At 41.4% G+C, this 22,464-nt stretch overlaps 2 protein-coding genes across 3 annotated transcripts in view; one reads left to right on the top strand and one right to left on the bottom strand.

Annotated features, from left to right (window-relative positions):
- Cmss1 (cms1 ribosomal small subunit homolog) overlaps window positions 1–22,464 on the bottom strand; it is a 296,653-nt gene that overhangs the window by 54,707 nt on the left and 219,482 nt on the right. The window lies entirely within an intron of this gene.
- Window positions 1–22,464, top strand: part of Filip1l (filamin A interacting protein 1 like) — a 234,968-nt gene that overhangs the window by 248 nt on the left and 212,256 nt on the right. The window lies entirely within an intron of this gene.

Genomic DNA, 22,464 nt, shown 5'->3' with positions numbered 1-22,464 from the left:
GAACCGTCAAATGCTCTCTACAAACACAATCCTGGGAAGTTACATAAGGGGAGGGAGGAAATCTCAGGTAGGACTCAGATTTTATGAAGGATGCCTTTAGGTTTAAAATAGGTAAAAGCCAATTGGAAAATAGCATTCCTATTCTGATAGTGAGTTTTGTTACACTGTAGGTGAGGAAAGAAAATTAAAAGTTGCCAAGTTATCATCTTCTTTGGAGTAAGATCGATTGTCAAGGGTAAAAAGAGAGGTTTGAGTGCATGACTTCTCTTGTTAGTAGTCAGATTTTGTAAATACAAATGACCGACATAGTTTCAGAATCACTGTGTGATGAAAATGGAGTAGCATACTGGAGTTGCCAGGTCAGGGAAGGAATTCCCCCTTCATGAGAGATGGCAGAAGAGATCAGCATCTCCAGAAGATGACTAGAATGTGTTCTTTTTACTGTATTCACACTTATTTACGTGATTTACTTATCATGGACATGTACTGCAGCTCATTACACGGAGCCTGATTGGATATCCACAGGTACAGCACACAGGTACAGCAGTGACTCCAGGTTGCTGCAGAGATGCTGTGGCAGCCCTGTCAGTGTGCTCACTGGGGGCATTCTGTACCAATGGCTAGCACATTTCGTATATTGACCAGAAGCTCATTTAACAGAGGCCTATGCTCACTTGAGATGCTTGAGTCAGGCATTTTCGTTTCACAGTGACGAATGATCACAACTTTAAAGAAAGTGTCAGCAAACATTAGAACAGGCACAATGCAATTATCGCCACACTACACTCACATTTTCCATGGTATATGAGAGCTGCGGAGTAGTGTGTACACTAATGATAGATATGCTCCCGTGGCTGCAGATAAAACAGCTTTCTTATGATAACACAGTCCTAGTTGTCGACCCACTGAAAACAAATATGCCAAGTAACTTGTTCTTTTTGTAATTATCAGTTGTCAGTTATGAAGCTTTCCTCATGCTTAACTTGAAAACTCAGCTTCAGCAACATGAGAGCTTTTTGTTACTGGCATTTTCCAGAAGCATCAATAATTTTAACATGTTATTTCCATTTTCTAAAAAAAAAGCAAATAATAAAACAAATATGTAGTATAATTAACACAGATCTCCTCTGAGGAGACTTTCCTGTGTAATTTCCCAAAATGATGTGAGGTTTGGGTTTTGATTATAGCCAATGCAAAACCACTCCAAAATGCTGAGGCAAAGAGAAGCACTGGTCAGAAAGAAAAAGACAGTGATTTATTCTCAGAGTTTAGCATCTACCAAAATTCATGTATAATTGTCTCTTTTCAAACTTTACTCAACTAGAATTTCAGTCAAGTACTAGCCTCAGGCAGAGGCACTGTAACTCAATCTATTTTATCGTGGCTCCAATGATGATGTATTTGGAGAGGCTGAGAGCGCAACTTGCCAAGAATCGGGCAGGTCCAAGGATGGGAAAATCCCCAAATAAATGAGCCGTTTATTCTTTCCTTCAGAACATAGTTCATATTATTCTTTATCTCAGTCTAAAACAAAATTTCATCACCAAGGAGATGTGCTTCATGTAGCATGATGCATTAAAATATTTCAAAATGTTTATTTTCTGTAGTCTAGAATTAGTGATTACAAGCATTAGTAACCATTCACACTGTACAAAGAATAATGCTGTTTCATTAATATCAGGGATAAGGCTATGAAGTAAAGAGCTTGTAACATCATTCATTCATTCATTCATTATTTGGAAAGGTTCTGTCCTAGGCCCCAAGTGGGTTATTAAAGGTGCAGTAGTCAATGAGGCAAACACTCTGAACATCTTTGTAGAAGGAACTCACTAGAGATTTAAATACTAGTGTACTGTGTATATTGTTTACCAGAACTAAGTATTTTTTGACCACATTTCTGATGAAAAGACCAGAAATGCTTACCTATTCTGAAAGGGTTATTCAGTATCTCTAAGATATGGAAACAATTGCAGAGACCACTGCAGCATCAAATACTCAAGCTGGAACACATATTTTTGCCCTAATACTTGAGGATCATGAAGAGATGTTGGACCACGCAGTAGATGCTAGACAAAAGGCTTACTTACTGATAATGTGTGCTTTTTCAGAACTGGGCCAGACAGTTTGCCCTTAAGGAACATTTCAGAGTTGAATTTGTACTATTACTTCTTGGACATCAGAGCTCCCTGGTGAACAGATGCCCACGGTGTTTATGCCTGTGTGACAGTCAGTCACTGTGCCCACCTGCAAGAGCAGCACTACTGTGCTGCCCACTTCTGGAATGTTTTTGTTTTGTTCATAGAGGTCATATGTGAACTGTTTGATCCTGTGAGTTAGGGGAGGCAGATATCATTCCCTGCTCAGCAGATCATAGAATTGGATCTGGATATTTAAGGGGCCTAGCCCTATCATTTTTTTTCAGTCTGATGGAGATCTTCAGAGTCATTTTTAAGTGAAAGCTTTGAAAAATCTGATTTTTCCCTACAGGAGTACACACACCTTGTTGGTACCTACTAGTTAAAGATGGTATTGGTAAATTGAAAACTATGCCAATGGGGAGTGATTCAACACCCACCTGTCACCCCATCAGCCTTTCCCGCCTCCATCTTCCTTAGACTATAAAGCTCTCCCTGGCTCTTGAAAAACCAGCTTCCTTCTAAAAAGGTTGCTGCTTTTTCAGTGTAGATGCTGGGTAACGAGGATGGTTAACTCTTACCTTACCTCAGCCAGGTGGTGGTGGCGCACGCCTTTAATCCCAGCACCCGGGAGGCAGATAGTAGTGAATTCCAGGCCAGGCTGTCTAAAAAGTGAGTTCCAGGACAGGACTGTTACACAGAGAAACCCTGTCTCAAAAAACCAACCAACTAACTAAGCAAGCACGCACGCACGCAAGCAACCAACCAAACAAACAAAACTCCTGGAACTCTCACTTTACTTCTTGTACTGTTGCATGGACTAAAAAGTATCCTGATAAGAATAAGACGTGTTATCACATCTTTCAGAATTGAAAACAAAACAAAAACCCTGACACTGATTGGGACAATGATAATAGAGCGTGTTAGTTTCAGTTACACGTAAAAGCAAATGGGATTTGAGCTGGTGTTTAGTACCACCAGTCTAGCAATATAAAACACCGACATAGTAGATCAGACTCCCCTGCTCTAGATCCTGCTTCTGGGGAAAGACAGATGGGTTCTTGTGGAAAAGTAATTTCTTGAGGGTAAGAAAGAACCCCACAAGAAACCAAAACCAAACCAATAAAACCCTGTATTCGAGAAAGTGCTTATGTACCAGACTGCACTGTGTGTAGCTGAACCAAGCAGTCTGTGAGTGAATGTGGGTCTTTCTGATGACGTTAGGTAGTAAGCTGACTGACTGGCTGATGTATTTCTTCTTGTCACAAAATACCCTGCAGAAGAACTCTACGGGAAGTATTGATTTTGGCTCACAGTTTAAGAAGATATTAGCTATTGTGGTGAGAAGGTATGGGGATGGAGGTGACATCATGTCAGGCAGCAGAGACATGACTACTCTGACTCAGCTTGGCTCCCTCCGTGGTGATTTTATGTTCAGGCTTGGGTTCAAGGCCAGAAGATGGTGTGCTGTTTACATTCAGGGTTGATTTGCTCACCATAGTGAAACCTCTCTGCCATAGAAGGAAATGCCTTCAGACACACTACCGCAGCTGCTAACTAACGCAGACGGGAACTGAGTGTGTGGCACCACTTACAGGCGGTACTGTCTATCAGCTATGACCAAGTACAATCTCAAGGTTTCACCTTCCGTGTTTCCTTTCTTCCATCTTTCTGTTTTATTCAAAGTTTGCTGTAACTTGGGGGGGTGTTTTGATGGATTTCTCTCCAGTTTGTGGGTTGGAATGGAGATTGTAGCTCATCAAGATGGGTCTAGGGGTGCATGACTACAAAACTGGAATCAGGAGATCATAGCAAAGTGGATGAAGTGAAGCTGCTTCTGTGCTTCTTTAAGCTGCTGCAGCTGGCCCAGAGTGGACAGAAACAGGGCAGCTGCGCGGGCAGCAGTGTGACACTGCCAGGTTGAGCCCAAGGACACCAGTGAGTGACACCAGCTGCTCCGCATAGCCACATGAAGCTATTTTAAGAAACTTTGCATTTGATCAGGGAGCATGTGGGGTTACGCCTTATGTTTTCCACTTTAGTTTTAGATCCTAAGCAGGTGCAGTTATAGTTCAATATTAAAAAAAAACCCAAAACGTATTATCCTGTTTTCTTACAACTAAGACATAAATAACTATATGTTTTGGGAGAGGCATGCAATAAAGATGGGACCTGTGGAGGCTTGGAGGGTCATGAGCTCTAAGTCACCCTGAGTAATGCAGGGAGACTATCTTAAATTAAACAAACAAAAGATCAAAACTGTTCTTTAAACCTAATTAACATTATTTAGGACTTGCTTTCAAGTATTGGTCATTTCTATCATAATTTTTGTTTGGGTGGGTTTAAGTTATAATATTATAGAACAGATAAGATTCTATGTTTTATATAAAATATATAAATAAAATACATAAAATTATAGTATACATAGAATTTTTGTAAAAATTATACGAAATTTGGCTTGAAGTAGTTTAATGGTAAGTATCTGTGCTAATGCCCAATTTCTCATGCTTGGCATATGACTGTTGAGGATGCCATAAGGACAAATGGGGCTGTGTGACAATATTGAACTGTGATTAATCACTTGAACCTTTACAGATGGAGACAGTTTATTCTCTGTGAATCACACAACTCCCTAAAGGTACAGAGTGGAAAGAAAAGAAGCAAGGGAAAACAAAACCTTTAAAAACATTTTTAAGCCCAGTATCTGCAAAATTTCTAAAATTCAGGTTTCCTGTCTGGTGCAAGTATCCCATACATGCATGCACGCAATTCTGAGTTGTCTATTCCATAGACATTTGTGTAATTTAAGAGATTCAGCAAAAAAGGTGTGCTGGAGTCTGATGCTTGGGTCCAACTTGAGAAAAGAAAGGAGATAGGTTAACCAACGGGGTAGGCACATCCAGGATTGAAGAGTTTCCTGGGAGGTGGGACAGGAAATCCCAAAATGAGATATTCTAAAAGTAGAGCAAAAATATGACACGATGAAGCTTCAGAGGTTTATTTCTGTAAAGGACTCATTCATAAGAAACCAGGCAGGCTGTAACACTGTATACAAGCAGCCTTTTAGTCCAGGGAGACAGGTGGGTTGGGATTTGGTCAACCATCTACTTACTGAGCTTCTCTGTTCCTGGCCCCAGAGATCTAGGGTGTGACAACCAAGCTTGGTAAGTGGTATGATGGCAGGCCCTGCTTCTCACTGACAATAACCCAAACCAAGGCTCCATGTTTACAGAGACGTTCTTTTGCTGCCTTTCATGTAAATATTTACTAAAGGCAGATATATACTCAAACCGATTGAAGAAGGACAATGTTTATGGAAAGTGTACAGGTCCTCTGGTTTTCTACTGCTCAAGTTTCTTGGGAGATGAGGGATGCTTGTTCCTTTGCTTACTTATTTGTGTTACAAACAAATGATGTGCCAAACACGATTCTGGGTCCTACAATCTGATGCTGATCTTGGAACTGTAACATATTAGCATCTAGATATGGAGCACGGCCTAACCGTTAGAACAGAGAAAGGACTGTTTGCGTTGAACACATGAATACCACACAAAATCAAAGTCAGAACGAAATCAGTAAATGGATGAGGTCATCACCACAGTGTATAAGGCCTGGGAACACGGACTCTCCCAGAGGGTATCTGGCTTCCCATTTCAGTTCCGTTCCATCTTCAACACCTACTCAGCCTCAAGGTCTTAAGTTTTCTGAACTACAAAATGGAGATAATAACTAAATCTGCCTTTGCTGAGAGTAATGTAGGGGAACTAGAAAGTAGTGAGCACATTTAATGGCATACAAGTACTTAATCAGGTTCCTGTCATCACTACTGTTGCTAATACACAAATGATGCTATAGGTTGGGTCTAAGTAATCCAGTCTTGAAAATGTGGTATACTAGGCCCCGAGAAGTCAATAAATGTAATAAACCACAAAACATATGTGGAGACAAAAAGATTTTCTGAACCAAATGAAGAAGTCCTGGGTGGTAAGTGAAGTACATGTAAATGGTGCTTTCTTTGGATTTTAAGTTATGAACCATGGCTCCAAACTCTATGCACTGGCCAAGAGGTATGAGTTTAGAAAGCTAAACTTCATGTTTTGGGCACTATGAAAATCCCCAAGAAGTCAACTATTAAAAACAAACCAGATATTTCCTTGATTGATGTTAAAGAGTAGACATACCATTTTCTTTCCTTTGAGAATCTCTGACCTTATGCAAGTCATTTTTTTCAATATCATTCTTTTGCTTGATTCTTTCATAAAATTTAAATTGCATAATGGATGTTTCAATATTCAAAAAAAAAACCCTGATAATTTACAGCCTTACAGTCCAGAGGCTTCTGAGTAGACAATAAAAATTTCAAACATGTTCAAATCATTCTAGAATGTTCAAGGACTCTTGGTCCAGCAGTGGTTATTTATGTAATGCTACCTCAGAAGAACATTAGTGGTGGGGCATTAAATTACTCCTTTTAAGCCTATGCACCTCCACGGGGCTTTACTTCTTTTCTAATTTGGAAAGACAGCATTTGTACACACAAGGTAGCCAGCTTTACCATCCCATCACTTAATAAGTGGATTAGATTTCAGACAGGCTGTACGGATGCAGGGATGCATTAAATACCTGCCAAACATGTGGATGGAAAGCAGCAGCTCAGTCATAGCGGAGCTGTTGCTCTCAGAGGAAGCAAAGTGATCAGGAACTTTCACTACCAGCAAAGTGTTAAAGGAGGCCAGGGTGCCTACTGAAGGGAGAACTTCAGTTCATATCCAAATGCACTTAGTCATTTCCATTTCCCCAGATGGAATCGCAAAGCTCCAGTTATGACCTACATAATCTAGTTATTTCGGCACATAATTTGGTTATGTCTCCAACTACATCTGGATAGTTCATTTGTACAAGGCAGCTTCAATTGAAATGTCCAATTAGGTCCACTCTAGTTAACTGCATATAAAACAAGATTTTTTTAAACTTTCTTTTTCATTTATTCTTTGTGCCTCTCACATCATGAGTCTCTATCCCATTCATTCCCTCATCATACCCCAAACAAAATAAAATAAAGTTTAAGAAAAAAAGGAAAGGAACAAAAGAAAAATCAAGGTAGCCATGGAAACTGTAATGTAACAGAGTGAGTCATGTAGTAAACCCTTTTATCTATGTAGCTTTACTTTCAAGTGTTCATTGAAAAGTCATTGGTCTGGTTTGAGGTCTCTGGTTTCTACTACACTGTGGATGCTGGGCCTTCACTGGGGCTCCTCTTGGTTACCCTGCTGTTGCCCTGTGTTGTGGAGATTCTGCAGCTTTGGGTCTGCAGGACTGTTCCCTTCACGGGCTCCAGCAGATCACAGATGGGTTGGATGTTGGGTTGCCCAACTCACAACCCAGGTTCTGGGCCTGAGTAGTTGCGGGGTTGGTCAACCTGACAGCTCTCCCTTGTCCTCATCACCAGGGTGACCTCTTTTGCATGGCTCTGGCTAGTTCACCCCTTGCAGCATGAGCAAGGGGCGGGGTCAGTTCTCTGGCTATCCCATCCTCAGGGTTGGCTCTCCCACACCTTCAGGGTCAGCTCCTCTGCCAATGGGGTTGGTTTTGTGTTACTTCCCAGGTGAGGTGCAGGGCCTGCTCTTCTTAATCCTGCAGCTGGTGGGGGACAGGAGTGGCTCTCCTGCTCTTCTGATATCAGGACCAGTTCTCCTACCTGCCTCAGGCATTGATAGGCAAGGGTGAGGTGGGGGAGGGCATCTCTCCCATACCCACTACATGACAGATGAGAAATGGAGACAGCCCTCCTATGCTCACAACTTCCCAGCTGGCTAGCCCACACCTCCACCAGTAGGGTTGGCTCTATTGTGCTGCCCAGGCAAGGTTCAGGGCCTGCTCTCCTAAGTGTTGCAGCTGGTTGTGAACAGGGGCAGCTCTGCCTCCCACCTGCCTCAGGCATTGATGGGAGTGAAGGGAGGGGGAGGAAAATAAGAATTTGTTTATAGTATGGAACAAATAAAGATCTTTACCTGCCTTTGCAGTGCTAAAACTGAACTGAACTTGAACTGGTAGCTACACATTTATATCTCTTGGTTGTCCCTAAATCTGTGAGGATGAAAGCTCTCAGAGTTAGATCAGGTATGTTAGTGGCAAGATACCACTCACCAGTGTGTGTGTGTGTGTGTGTGTGTGTGTGTGTGTGTGTGTGTGTGTGTGTGTGTGTGTGTGTGTGTGTGTTTTCATGGAGGTTGGCGGAGGGTGTCAGATCCCCTGAACTGGAGTTATAGGTGGTTGTAAGCTGGCATGTGGGTTCCGGGTATTGAACCTGGATCTTCTGCAAGAGCAGTGAGCATGGTTAACTGCTGATCCACCTTTCCCTCTCTCTCCCAATGACTATTTTTTCTTTTTAAGATTTATTTGTTATGTGCAGTGTTCTGCAGACCACAAGAGGGCACAAAATCTCATTCCAGATGGTTGTGAGCTACCATGTGGGTCTTGGGAATTGAACTCAGGACCTCTGGAAGAACAGCACCAGAGCAGTCAGTGTTCTTAAGCACTGAGCCATCTCTCCAGTCCCCAGTCACTATTTTAATGGAACTTTTTTATTTGTACTTCTTACTCAACTGACCAGAAAACATTTTTTCTTAGTTTACCTTAGCACAGGTCTATTGTCTTATTAGACAGAAGAGTGACTTATTTTTTTGAGTAGAGAAATAACTTTTGGCATCTTAATTCTTCCAAATATATGAAAGTATACTACAAGGATCAGAGCCTTAGGTCAGAATTAGCAGAACGACTTTATGAATTGGATGGGGTTGAAGGCTTTTTCTGGATTCATGGGGAAGCTGACATGCAAAGTGGGAAGGAGAGCTACACTTCTCCCAGGAAAGGGAGCAAGCTTCTGGATCCTTCGACCCTTACCAGGGTACATACTTACAGCTGAGGTGCTTGCATGAAGGCAACTAAGGGAAAGGCTGTAACTTGCAACTTGGTTGAAACAATACACACACACACACACACACACACACACACACACACACACACACACACATATTTCCAGTTTCTATGCCTTTCTGTAGTCTAGGAGACTTCCTTGTTGGAAGGTACTATTATACCTTGCCTAATCCCGAGATTAACAAAACTGGCTAGATTAGTACACTTGAAATCAGTCAAGTCTAGGCTGGTCTGGAGAAAGACTGTGGAAATTCGGCTTGGCATTCTTTATCTTCAATTACATCATTCGATGTTTGGAAGCTTGCAGGTTTTGCTTATAATAGTTTCTGACAGGACTGAGTTGTTGTCACTGTATCCTTTTGATGGGCAACTTCTTATGATTTATTGATGTGGACTCCATCGACTCCACCCAGCCATTTACATTTCAGATTTTCCTGTGTATCTTCTGCATAGTGCATATAACTCTTTTATATAATTCTGTTTGCCTTGGTTTCTCCACTGCCGAGCATCCACCATGTCTGTGATGGTAAAAGCTATGTGTGAAGAATGACTTCTAAGATGATGACGCTGCTGAATTCTCAGTGGGAAGAAGCAGCTTACCCATTAAAAAGAAGTTCTGTCTGATGAAAAGAAAGATCGCAAACTACTTACAAAACACTACCTGCATGCCAGGATGGTGAAACCCTAAGGCTGAGGTATGCCTCAGAGAAGGGGCCGAGAACATAGTAAGGATGGCTTCTGGGAGGAACTAATCTCCTGAGACATCTCCTGGGATCCAGTGCCCTTGACCTAGCAGTTGTTTTTCATTTCTACTTTCAAAACTACCTTTGTGCAGGGGATTAATGGCCTTCCTTCAGTCCATTAACTCAGACTGTCATTAATCTCCAGGAAATACCATGTCAGTGCTGCTTAAAGGGTACATGAGAAATGCTGTGCTTTAGGTTAAATCTGGTTAATCTCCCAGCCCTTTAACTCCCCTGTTACATGATTATTAAGCCTGAACATCCCTTTGCCCTAGAATTAGTCAACATTTTAGCCATAAGCTTCCTTAGAAAGTATGAAATTCTTAGATATGAAATCTATTTAATCCAAAAGAATGGATTTCTGGGAAGATAACTGACTTTTCCAAAATACGTGTCAAAAAGCATTAGTCTAAATTCCTTACCTCGTATGTGTTTCGTATGGCTGGGAACTGCATGCGGCACTGTACAGATGATCTCAACCGCACTCCCTGGTGAGAACTACATTATCTACCAAACAACCTTTGCCAATAGTCTAGAAAATTGATGAAGGGGATACATATCCGAGTTCGTTTATAGGAATGTTTATGAAACTTTCTCTAAGAGAATGCTACAACGAACTACTGTAAAGAAAACAACTTGCAAATGGAGAAGCCCTATAAACATAAATGGACTTGTGGGGAGAACGCAAAATAAAGGTTGACACTTCAGCCGAAAGACTGGAATGAAACACTGGTGAGGTTTTGGCTGTTACAGAGAAGAACCAACAGAGGTAGAAACACGGGTGCAGATCATGACTGCAACAGTGCCAGCCCTCCTGCAGAATGGGAAGAGGCTATCATCCTAACCCTGCATCTCTGTCCATGCAAAGCAAGCTTTGGCTGCTGGCTCTGCCCAGGATTCTTCTCTGTCTTTTGGGTCTTGAGAATACAGGTCTGTGCTCCAAGCCCTTGTTCTTTAAACAAAGTTGTGAGCTGCTAACAGTTTCATTAAAAAGTTTATAAAATGGTAACCACATTGCTACATCTCTCTGGAGTATCTCAAACAAAATGTGGTTCAAATTTCTTGTTAAAAAGAGCAGCTCAGAGTTCTTGAATAAACAAATAAAGACAATTGATGCAGTTAACAGGCTGTATGGGACCACAGCTATGTCATCTTGGCTCTGTTTCTTGCTTCAGGCAGAGGTCAGTGACAGCTATCCAGCAAAGGAGCCTTCAGCCAGGCATCCCCATCTTTTGCCGGAGGGAAATGTACTGTGGCCCTCAGTTGTACCATGACTGTGGCTACAGAAAGAGCTGTTCTAGTGCAGGGAAACGAGAAGCTGCCACTTCTAAAAGAATGGTTAAGCACTCCAGTTTGGTGACATGGCCTCTGGTTCAATAGGGAAATGAGGGGTATAAATAGATGCGTCAACTTATTGAAAAGCTCTCCACTTGGGGGGGGAGTGCGGGGAGGGCTGATTAAATGAGTTGCTGGGCAGCATGGCAGGAGCAAGCTTGTGATTTTCATTAGTAACGAGGGCTGTCTCATGAAGATCGGCTAGGTCGCTGCTAATGCTGTTAACACAAAGGGTCTAGACTTTTCTGTCAGATCATCTTAATGCAAAAAGTATGCTTATTGCAGGCTAGTTATGTTAAATCCAAGTGTGCTCATGTTTGAAACTCTCCAGGGGTGGTTTGTGACAGGCCCTGAAGTCACCATTCTAGGATCTAACCTAGATATGCATGTATACGTCTACTCTGTTCCTACCCTGCCCATTCCTTCTTCTGGCTCAAAGCTAAGAACGGTTGGTGTTATCTATAAAATCAGCACATCTAACTTCCATCTCCTCTTGTTAAGTAACAATGCTTCCTTCTTTCTAGAGCTATGGTCCTGGCCTGTGCCCCTAGTGGGCTACTCCCTGCTGGGCAGGGGGGGCTGATTCTCCAGATGGAGCATTGATGATGCCTTTGTGAAGGAAAACAGGGCACGGTGGTTGACTGGCAAAAAGGTAGGAAACAGACTGGAACCCATGACCAAGAGAGGCTGAACCATGTGTGTGCTTTTCGTCTAGCTCACAAGGTCTCCCAGGCACTGCCCAGGCTGATGTGTTTTCCACCCTACATTCGGGTTGAATGCCAGCGCCATCTACACTTCCTTCTCTGCTCTCCATGTATTGGAGCTAACAGGCACTGACGTGACTGAGTCGATCACTCTTCCAGGAATGAAGAGCCAGGAAAGCTGATCTCTTTGCTAACAGAAAGAATTCTCTCACACTGGCATCAGAATGCCCTCACCACAGAGGTGACACTTGCGCCTACAACAAAGCAATTATTAACCTTGACAGGCCTTGGCTGCCACTGCTGCTCAGCGATCTTGGTTTTATATCTGTACATTGCCAATAGCCCCGTTTCCTATACTCTCCTTCTTATCCAACTGCGTTTGCCCCTGATTGTCCCGTTTCTTTTACTTCCCTCTGGGTGCTCTTCAGGTCTCTCTGGAAGCACAGGGAACTGTAAAAGCACAGCTCTGCAGTTGGGCTCATCTGGGCTCAATGCTTTAATATGGACTTACTGAGTGACCTGACATAAAGAGCATGGGTTCTCTGTGGCTTTATGACTATGAAGTCCAGCAACACCAATGACTTCATGCAGTCTTTTGATAAACCATCTAAAAGGACCCATATTGTTGTTATTGAACCTTCACATGTTTACCTGTCTTAGATGCCTTGCAACTCTTGTCTCACTTCCTGTCCAGCCATCCCCAAGGACAAACAACCTTTCAGTCTCTTAAAGAGGCTATCCCCAGGGTCATAGAGTCCATGCTCAACCCTGAGCTGATAGAATTCTTCCAGTCCACTCTGTTGCTTCCAGAACCTTCCTTTCCATGATCATGTCACTATCTGAACTCTCTCAAGTGTTGGGCCACCTATCTATGTCATGCTGGACTACTCAAAGCTGACACCTATCTATCTCTATTCTTACGTCAGAAGGACTTTGGCAATTGGGTCACATTGTCTCCCTTCCTAGTTTTGATCCTGTTGGCAGGAGCCTCAGCCTGGACACAGATGGTTTTTATCAGAATTTCTTGAATCCAACTCTTTTGCTCACTCTACATCTACAACCTAGTCCTATAGCTAGTCACACTGGGGAGGGTCTACCTTTGTGCTCTTAATATATTTAATTGCATCTAAGCACTTCACATGTCTGTCTCCTCTTTGTAAAACCTGTCTCCATAGCTAGAAACAATCTTATTTGACATTTTATCCTTATTGCCAGGGCAGAGCCTGGTAAAATATGGACATTTGTGTAAGGATTTATGGGACGAAAAGCATGGTAAGTATTCTGAGCTTAAATTTTCTTCCTGATTCATCCTTTTACTTCACTAACACCCTAGGCAGACAGAAACATCATTACATTGTTTTCTGTGTAACATGAAAGTGAGGCTTAGAAAAGTTGAGACTTCCTGAAGGTGGCATAGTTGGATCACCTTAGGAGGTCTTTTCATTGCATGACTGAGAGGCTCACTGGGGCTTTCCTGTCATTCTAGGAGAGAAATGACTCCCATGAGTTGTCCTCAGATGTCCACACATGTGTAATAGTAGCATGCATGTTCCCTCTCCTAAATAAATACCTGAAAAATTCAGAAACCAAACTTTATGTTCTGCAAGGAATTCAGTCTTAGATTGATAAAGTGCAAGATAGAATGACACTTTGAAATCTCTCTCTCTCTCTCTCTCTCTCTCTCTCTCTCTCTCTCTCTCTCTCTCTCTCTCTCTCTCTCTCTCTCTCTCTCTCTCTCTCTCTCTCTCTCTCTCTCTCTCTCTCTCTCTCTCTCTCTCTCTCTCTCTCTCTCTCTCTCTCTCTCTCTCTCTCTCTCTCTCTCTCTCTCTCTCTCTCTCTCTCTCTCTCTCTCTCTCTCTGGCTCTCCTTGAACTCACAGAGATCCACCTGCCTCTGCCCGCCTCCCCCAGTGCCCCACCACTTCTTTTTAATATATAACGAATTCTTTAACTTGTGAAGGTTAACAGTGCTTCCTGAATGACTGACTCTTGCATCCTCTTTAAGATGAATTCAGCACAGCCTTAAGTGGAATTTGATTTATGATCTTAAAACTACCTAATTGCAGCAGTTTATAGTCTTTCTTATCATGTGTGACCTTTACAATGTTTTCCTAGTTTAAGGAAGCCATTTATGAAACAGTCCATAGCCCAGTGGTTCTTAATCTTCTGATGCTGAAGCCCTTTAACACCTCATGCTGTGGTGACCCCTAACCATAAAAGTATTTTCATTGCTACACCATAATCATAATTTTGCTACTGTTATGAACCATAATGTAAACATCTGTGTTTTCCAGCGGTCTTCGGTGACCCCTGTGAAAGGGTCATTCCTACCACAAGTTGAGAACCCCTGCTCTAGACAATGGTTTCCTTTCATGGAAATATTCCAGTATTGCACATGCTAATGACTTCTAGGGAATTCTAACTTTTTTCGATTTGTTTGTTTATTTAAATGGTTTTGCTATTTCAATAACAGAGAGTGAACTCACTGACCATGAGAAGGAAAAACTGCGGTGGAGTTGCATATTACACCCATACGTACACCTATTTCTACATCTACACTGTAGGCTAGAGTCTGTATGTGAAGGAGAATGTGTGACTTTTTTCTTTCTGAGATCGGGTCACCTCGTTTAAGACTGTACTTTCCAAATTCACCCACGACCCTCACCTCATTTTTCTTTATGGCTGAGTGATAGTTAGCTTTGTGTATGCGCCACACTTTCATTACTGACTTATCTGTTGATGGGCACCTTTGTTAGTTCTAGTACCTTGCTGTCATAAGTGCAACAGCAGTTTAACATGGATGTTTAAAGAAGAGGAACGTCTCAGCAGTTACATCTGGAGTTATTCTGTCCCATGATGAAACCATGGTTTCTCCTACAGAGCTAACACATTTTCCTTATCCTTCACTAATTCTAAAGGACAGCAGATAGCTAGTAAGGAAAAGATAGGAACTTGAAATGATATATGTAATTATTTTTTAATTGTAGAGCTACAATAATAACAGGTTGTTTTTTGCTCAATGCTTTCTGTATCTTGGGTCCTGTCCTAAAGGAATAACGTATCTTGACATGTAATTTCCTCCCTATGACCTTCAAACTAGGGTATGCCTATCAGCATGCCAAAGTTTTATAACATGAGCACATAAGGGATGTTTGTGAAATCATTCTTCAAACTTTATCTTCTATATGAACCTTATTTTTTAACTGCCCAAGAATCTACCTACATTCACATTGCTTTCCTGCCTTAATAAAAGGCAAAATTGTATCTATTAAAATACTAAACTATTTTATAAAATAGATATTAAACATATAGCTTAATATGCCTTGTTCATTACTGTCTTGGGGTATGCAGATTTCCTTGTAAATCTGCATGTTACAAGTTTCAGGATATGTGGAGATGAATCTCAAGATTTTTAAACAATCAAGGGCCAGTACGTGAAGTGCTTTTAAAGCAAGCAAGCTGTCTTTCATTCTTAAAAATCATCCTTCCCTTTTTCCATCCCATGTTTTATTAGGACATCTTTTGCCAGAATAGGAGCTATATCAGCCACTATGAATTTTTACATACACATGTTATAGAAAGAACACTTTCTGTGTCTTACTTTCTAAAAATGAAAATACATTTTAAAATCTATGATGAAAAGCTTTAAATCCAACTTTAAAAACATTCAGAAAGTGGTCAGTTTTTCCATTTGCCTTTGGGAGTACATTTTTTTTTGGAAAATCACTAATCATTATAACCATGAGTAAGGATGTTCATTTTTCAGATATGGAAAAATGATAAGGCCCAGAAAAGTCAATCAACACAGTCTAGAAGGGAAAAAAGTGGTGATTTTAAGTTAGGGAACCTGGCCCCACAACCTGAGCTCTTCATCTCCATGCATTATTGCCTGAGCTCAAGTGTGACACGAAATGAGCACAGAAGAACTCTCATCGCCCAAGTGAAAAGTGAAGAATTCTCTTAAGGAAAATGTCTAGAAAAACAAGTTACTTATGCATAATGGTACTAGTAGGAAATAATTAGTTTTCCTGTATTGTTTTCATTCCCATCCAGAGATGGCAGAAACAGGAATTTCAGATGCTCTCTTAAACTTCAAATGGAAGTTCCTGGAAAACGGAGGAGCTTGGATGTTTTCAATGTGTGTTGGGCATTTCTGTTAGACTATGGCTATATTCTTAGTGGCAGAGTAACTTCCAATTCTTACTGTTTGGGAGGTAAACAATATCTTTAAAACCTTCTTTCTTTGCTACGTTGCTCTCCATACTGCTTCTCCCTTTTCAGAACAAGAGAACATATACAGTCTCTCCAAAAAGTTCTTTTATCAAAACATTTGGCTTTGGAGATGTAATGGTTAATTTTTCTTTGCCAACCTGGTGGGATTTAGGATCACTATGGAGAGAAATCTTCCAGATTAGGTAAATTGAAACCCACCCTAAATGTGGGCCATACTTTTAGTTGGGGTTCGAACTGTATTAAAAAGGAAAAGGCTAGCCCAGCACATACATTCATTCCTCTCTGCCTCCCGACTGATGGTGCTGCGTCTATTTCCTGATCCCACAACTTCCCTAAGATTGGCTGTGAACCAAAATAAGCCTGTCCATAAGTTATGTGTGTCAGATATTTTGTCAAGGTAACAAGACAAGTGACTAATACATGGGAGGAAGTAGACATATACACATACTCATATGCTCCTTAAAGATAGAGTTCTAGTGATAATATTTTCCAAATGATCTTGAGTTAAAATTACTTACAAGCCCAAGCCACTTTATAAATGTTTAGCCTCTGTACTAAGTTCAAGTTTTCCTAAAATATACCATAGGTCATGAGGAATGAAAGGAAGTAAGAGAGTTCTGGTGGATTTGGAGACAGCATGTCTTATGGGTGTGGGGGACCTGTCACTATTGGCATTCCCATAAAGAGCTCCCAGGAGAGTGGCAGAGTGTGAACTCCTGTAGTTTCACTGACTAGGTTCCCTTAGTTTTCAAGTGGGCTCCTTATAAATAGTGTTTCCCTTTTGACACAGCTCATATTCAGATTGTCCTAAGGTCAAAGGGAAAACATGTAACAGGATGGTCTATATGGCCTTGGAGAGCCAGAGACTGGCGCAGCAGAGAAAGAGTGAGTGTGTGTGAGGGATGGAGGCTGGGCACGGTGAAATCAATCTACCATGAGGAGGTCACAGGCAAGCCACACCTGTCCATGACCTTGTCATGTTTCCCAACTCCATGCCTCCAGAACTGCTTTGTATAAATTTATTGGAAAATGTTACAAGGTAGATGAATAACTTCTTCACTAAAAACCCTGATCAGCTTGACTGAATTCTATGCTCACATCCCAGCTGCCCTCCTCTACAAGGTGTTTTCAATTATTTTCAGTGAGCTAATGTTCCCTGGACTATCTTAAAGACTTCGAAGAGCAGGGCAATTAAATTTGGTTCTTGGGGAGGGAGAGCCAATAGCAAACAGCTGCATGTGGGCCCATGTGGATGAAGAGCCTGGGGCCTTACTGGAAGTGGCACTCATGGAGTATTCACAGTCCAGGGAGCAACTGCCGTGGACTGAGCATGGCACAGAAAGATGGGGCTCAAACAGGCGGCCATGAAGAGTGGACAGTGAACACTGAGAAACTGTACGGGGCACTGTGGCTGCATGTAGCCAGACTTAAGAGAAGAGCTGGCTGGAGTAGGCAAATAATAACTTCTACTCCCCTCAGTTTGTTCAGAGCTGGAAGACAATTTGAAGATCACTTAGATACAATCCCTACACTCCACAGCCCAGGAAAACAAGTGAAGGATGACTTGTTCCTTGTGGTCCACTAACTAGAACTAAATCCCAGAAATGAGACTAGAACCCAGTTGTTTATGTTACATCATGGCACTTTAAAAGCTTGTCCTTGGGCTTGAGGTTGTGCTTAGAGTGGTACAGTGGTCGATTGCCCAGAATGTGCGAGGCCCTGGCACTGACAAAACCAGTGTATCTAAATCCTCCCAAGTCACAGGACGTCTTCTCTTCCAGATCATGCTGGAACAATTAATTTACACACTACAAATATACTTAAGGGAATGCATGCATACTACTTCCCAAGACAGACACCTTCCCGTCAAACACTGTGCACTGATAACATTATCCAGTCACCAAATAGAACTAGAGCCAGGAATGCCTAATTCTACATTGTTAAACCTAAGCAAGAGGGACTATTTTAGGAATGTTTCTCCTACTTCATATGAAGTAAACAAAGAAAGAGCATCCTGTCTTCATCTCCACGGATTCTTTTAAGGTTTATAATTAAGTCAATCATCTCTTATACAAAGTTGGTGAAATAAAAATATTAGCAAGTATTATTGAGAAAGAACGGAAAACTATTTTGTTTGATATCATAGCTAATATTTTGTAAGATAGCTAAAACAATGGGAAAGGCAACTGGATCTCTTTGGGTTGTTTAGTTTGTGGATACGCAAGTCATAGTATTGGGAAAATGGAACTGAACCTGCTTAACTAATTCTTAGTCCTGCAGGGCAAACAAAGTCTGATGCCAGCAAGTAAATCAATAAGCCACTCATTAAGACAAAGGAAACAAAGGCCATTAGAATGTACTGAAAAGTATCCATGTCTAGACACCTTATGTTAGCTACAATAGCTAGTGCTTTAATCAAGCATGCTTAACTTCCATGGACATAGAAAACAGGACTCCCAGTGATGCTGCCCATTGGTGCTGTATGAAGAAGAAATAATGTTTTTATCTTATTAAAGACTATTTTCTAGAAGAGTATACAAATCATGATTGATTAATGCATGATAACAGTGACTTGGTGCTTTTAACCAAATGTCTAAATCAGAAGACCAAAAAAGTTAATATTTACATCAGCAAAGGAAAACAAAAAGACCTCAGTTAATAAATACAGCCTAGAGAAAAGAAATCCATCCCCATACTGTAGTGAGGGGCGAGCAGATGGAAGGAGAGAAAGAAATTCAAGGATAAAAAGACCTGAAGACACAAGTCAGCAATAAAGAAATGAGTAATGAGAGTGACGGTCAGGAAAATGAGGGGGAGTTTTAGAGTACAGGAGAAAGGAAGCATAAGAGTCCAGGTCTGTAAAACACCAAGAGCACTGGTTCATGTCCCCAGTTTTGAAACTGTCGTACATACTACTTATCTCCCACAAAATGTGGATACCTATAAAGGAATGATTTGTGCTTAGAAATGTATTTTACAACCAGAAATGTGAGGCTTGAAAGACGGCTTAGCAGTTAAGTGCACTGGCTGCTCTTCCAGAGGACCTGGGTTCTATCCTTAGCACCCGCATTGTGGGTCACCACCATCTGCAACTTCTGTTCCAAGAGAACTTGGTGTCCTCTCACCTGGGCACTAGATGACAACCGGGATGTACATGGAGGCAAAACACCCACACACATAAAAGGAAATCTTAAAAAAAAAGCCAACTGTTTGCCTATGTATTAACTACACTTTATCATGTACAGTTTTGAAAAAAAAACTATTACATTGAATGATTTTTATTTTTGGATGATGAAGTTGTCCTTATCCAATATGGTCTGAAGGTTAACTTATAGTTAACTTAATGAAGCTACCTTTGCATATCAAAGCCAACTTTTTACTTAAGTGATAACAGGGAACACCACATAATTAGAACCTCTCTTTCTTGTTGCCTCTTCCATCGACAAGCTTCACTTACAAACCTACACCAAAACTTAAGTAAAAGAAGTCTAGTTGAAAAATACAGAAGAAAAGCATGGTGACCTTGGAGGGTAGGCAACAATTTCTTAGAATGATGCCAAAGTACAATCCACACAATCTTTTTAAAAAACAAATCAGACTTCACCAAAATATAAAATTCCTACTAAAGCCATGAGATACCAGTACTAGAAGGCTAAGAAGTAAGACACAACTCAGCTAGCCAAAGGCACAAAACAAGACAGCCCCCTCCACAGCTGAATATCACAGAGAACCCTGACTGTTGGTGAGGGTAAGAGCAACCGGATTCCTCACACTGTTGACAGGAATGCAGCACAGTACAGAGTAGAAAACAGAGTTCCACACATCTATTTACAATAAATCTCAGTAATTCCACCAACAGAGGAACACTCAGAAAGTTATGTTCTCTTAAAACCTGTACTTGAATAGCCAAAGTGCCTTCATTGCTAATGCCCTAAATAGGTAGCAACCTAAATGTTGATCAGCTGGTGATCAGAGAAGCAAAATATGGTGCATGCGTATAGAATAGTATATAGTCCCTTTAAGAAACAAACTATTGGGGAACACAACTATTTGGAAGTGTCTCCAGTATATGCCTGTACGTCAAAGAAATCAGACTGAACTACTACAAGGAAAGGTGACACAAAAAGGCAGAGGAACTAGCTGAGTGGTTGCCGAGGTTTGAAGATGGGGAGCTAAGTTGACTAAAACAGGCAGTATGAAGGATTTTTGTGGGGCCACAAAAGTATTCTGTATTTTGGTTACGGCAGTAGTTATACTAAAATTCTACTGCATCTGATATTTTAAACAGCAAGGAAATGGGTCAGTTGTAGCTTCCAGCTCTCCAGAGATATTTGCTAACAATTTTAAGAGGCTCCTCGGTAAGTGTTTGCAATGATCCACAGAAGTGGCTTCCCATTCTGGATGCCAGCCCACTGAGTCATCAATCTCGTTTGACCATAAGAAGTACTGATTGCGAGAGAACTAGAACAGGTGTACAAAGAGGGAGGCTGAGTCCAAGGTATGTCTCAGTGGCAATGCTTGAAACAATATAACCAAGGCTGCGGACACCCAGACACACAGAACCAAGTTCCGGACCCTTCTGTTCATTTCATTTGTGGCACTGATAATGAGTGGGTTGTTCTGCTAGTCAAGTTGAGTAACATTTGGCAATTACCTAATAAAGATTTAAAATGATGCAGCCTGTGGCAGGTCAAAAATTCTCTACCATTGCCAGGAATAAAATGTAACTGTGTGGTGTCCTTTCATGCATGTTTGCTGTGGAAAAGCACACGTTTCTTTCATTAAAAGCCATTCTATTACCTGGGGGGAAATAAGTCAAGTTCAGCTCTCTAACAGGAATCATATTTTATTCAAATACAGATGTACTTTTGAACTATAGCAGTTATTTGATTAACTCTCCTAGTGACCAAACTGGTGACCTGCTATATTAAAAATGATGACCTTTGTGCCAAGGAATCTAGCGTGGAGCTGAGTTATCCATTAAAATCCAACTTGGGAATGCATAAGTCTTCATGACAACATAACCACCCTCTTTCCTCTTGTGGAAGTCTCCAGAGAAGTAGTGGTGAACACGATGCCTATGTGACTTCATTTGGTCACTAGGATGGGGTCATCAATGCACGCAGCTCTGATTCCCAGGAGACAGACCAACATGGCAGAATACCATGCGGAGTATTTCAGAAACACTGGCAGGAACAGGCTCAGGCCCCTCACCAGTCAGAGAGCCTATGTTTGAGGACACTTGCCCTCCTCTCAGGGCTGCGCAGGGAACACATGAAAGGGGAGCACGGCAGAGCCCTGGTGACAAGACAGGAAGGAATGAGAACAATTTTGCTTCTGTTTCTCAGAAGAGAAAACAAAACCCTGAAGGCTGACATCCAATTTTGGGAAACTAAAAGTGCACATAAAAAGCATGTTCCTCAGGTGGCAAATATGAATTACAAGGCCTCTATCATAATGAGCCGTTCCCTAAATGACAAGACAGTAAGAAATGAGTTCTTCCAGGAGGAGGTAAGAGGCCCAGGATATCAGCCATCTTGGTGTGACATGTTTTTATTACTCTGTAATCAAGCTATATAGTGCAATAAGCTGTTTTAAACTAGTAATGCTTTTTCCAGGCAAACTTCAGGTAATCACCTCTGGCTATGTGGGGAGTCAATCCCAAGACAATTCCCTCCCAAGTGATTCTTTCGGCCTCCTCTCTGTGAGGCTCTGGAGTGGCTGGGGCTGTGAGGCTATAGCTTAGTTCGAGAACTTTACATATTTGAGTGTGCCACAATTCTATACTCTTGACAGACAATCTGAAGATAAAGAGACTGAAAGGGAGTGCAGAGGCATTATGAAACAGTTCTTGGATTTAATTTAAGAGTGGGCTTGTAGGGGCAGGAGAAAGAAAGGGCTTAGCACTTAAGGGTATGTACCACTACTGAGAGGTACAAGTTTGGTTCCCAGCATCTACACTGGGAGGCCCACACTGCCTCTAACTCCAGTTCTAGAGGATACGACTCCACCTTCTGGTCTCTACGAGCACTGCACTCAAGTGCACAAAACCCACACATAGACACATATATATTTATCTAATTAAAAATAAAAATATTGAAAAAAGGGTGGTCAAAAAAAAAAAAAAGCTGGGCATTGGTGGTGCACACCTTTAATCCCAGCACTCGGGAGGCAGAGGCAGGCGGATCTCTGTGAGTTCGAGGCCAGCCTGTTCTACAGAGTGAGTTCCAGGACAGCCTCCAAAACAATACAGAGAAACCCTGTCTCGAAAAACCAAAAAAAAAAAAAAAAAAAAAAGAAAGAAAGAAAGAAAGAAAGAAAGAAAGAAAGAAAGAAAGAAAAGAAAAAAAGGGTGGTCTTCTAAATTGTGGTCATATTA

Source organism: Mesocricetus auratus, unplaced genomic scaffold (genome assembly GCF_017639785.1).
Source record: "Mesocricetus auratus isolate SY011 unplaced genomic scaffold, BCM_Maur_2.0 Super-Scaffold_100008, whole genome shotgun sequence".
NCBI lineage: Eukaryota > Metazoa > Chordata > Mammalia > Rodentia > Cricetidae > Mesocricetus > Mesocricetus auratus.
This window is presented reverse-complemented; position numbering and strand designations above follow the sequence as displayed.